The sequence below is a fragment of the Crocodylus porosus genome, unplaced genomic scaffold (assembly GCF_001723895.1).
Source record: "Crocodylus porosus isolate Cpor-Errol unplaced genomic scaffold, CroPor_comp1, whole genome shotgun sequence".
Lineage (NCBI taxonomy): Eukaryota > Metazoa > Chordata > Crocodylia > Crocodylidae > Crocodylus > Crocodylus porosus.
This window is the reverse complement of record NW_017728949.1, coordinates 52,641,237-52,642,341: the sequence shown is the minus strand read 5'-3', so window position 1 is coordinate 52,642,341 and position 1,105 is coordinate 52,641,237. Positions and strand designations below refer to the sequence as shown.

Below are 1,105 nucleotides of genomic sequence, written 5' to 3'. Positions count from 1 at the left end.
GGCTGGGCTGTCCTTGTGGGTGCCACCTGGTTTGGTGGTCCACAGCTTCCCCCACCCTCATCTTCCCCTCCCCCCGACAAGCCTAGTTTAAAGCCTGCCGGAGGAGATTTGCCAACCTGTAAGAAAGAATTTACGTAGTCGGCAGGATTTGAACCTGCGCAGGGAGACCCCAATGGATTTCTAGTCCATCGCCTTAACCACTCGGCCACGACTACACACTTGCTCCATGCCTACACACTTGGACTACACGTCATGTAGCCCAATATGATGAATAATGGCCTCCAGTGCGATCCCAGTTGCAAACTGAAGCCTGCCTTTGCCTCAGGCCCCAGAGGAGGCACACCTGGGCCAAGGGTTAGTGAGGAACTAGCTAGGGAGCTTCTGGAGGGACTGGACGTATTCAAGTCGGCCGGTCTAGACAATCTCCACCCTAGAGTCCTAAAGGAATTGGCTGTGGTCATTGCGGGACCCTGGCACGGCTTTACGAGCACTCGTGGTGCTCTGGTGTGGGACCAGAGGACTGGAAAAGGGCCAACGTGGTTCCAGTCTTCAAAAAGGGGAGGAATGATGACCCAGGAAACGATAGGCCAGTCAGTCTTACCTCGATCCTGGGGAAGCTTTTTGAGAGAGTTATCCTGGTGCATGTCCACAGGGGGCCGAGGGGAGATGATGCTCAGGGGCAACCAACACGGGTTCATCAGTGGCAGGTCCTGTCAGACCAACCTGGCAGCCTCTACGACCAAGTCACCAAATCCTTAGAGGCAGGGTAGCAGTGGACATCGTCTTCCTGGACTTTCGGGAGGCCTTCGACACTGTCTCTCACCCCATTCTCATTAAGAAACTGGGGGGCTGCGGTGTCGACCCCCACACAGTCAGACGTGTCGCCCACTGGCGGGAGGGCCGCAGCCAGAGAGCGGTGGTGGATGGGTCATGTTGGACCTGGAGTGACGTGGGCAGTGGGGCCCCCCAGGGCTCGGTCCTCGGGCCGCACTGTTCAACGTCTTCATCAGCGATTTGGACGAGGGGGTGAAAAGCACCTGCTCAAATTTGCTGATGACACTAAGATGTGGGGGGCTGTGGGCACACTAGATGGGAGGAATAGGCT

The 1,105-nt window shown here is 56.9% G+C and overlaps 1 non-coding gene across 1 annotated transcript; it reads right to left on the bottom strand.

Moving 5' to 3' along the window:
* Positions 1-133: 133 nt before the first annotated feature.
* TRNAS-AGA lies at positions 134-215 on the bottom strand. Its single transcript has one exon. It is a non-coding gene; the product is annotated as a tRNA-Ser (tRNA).
* Positions 216-1,105: the final 890 nt, after the last annotated feature.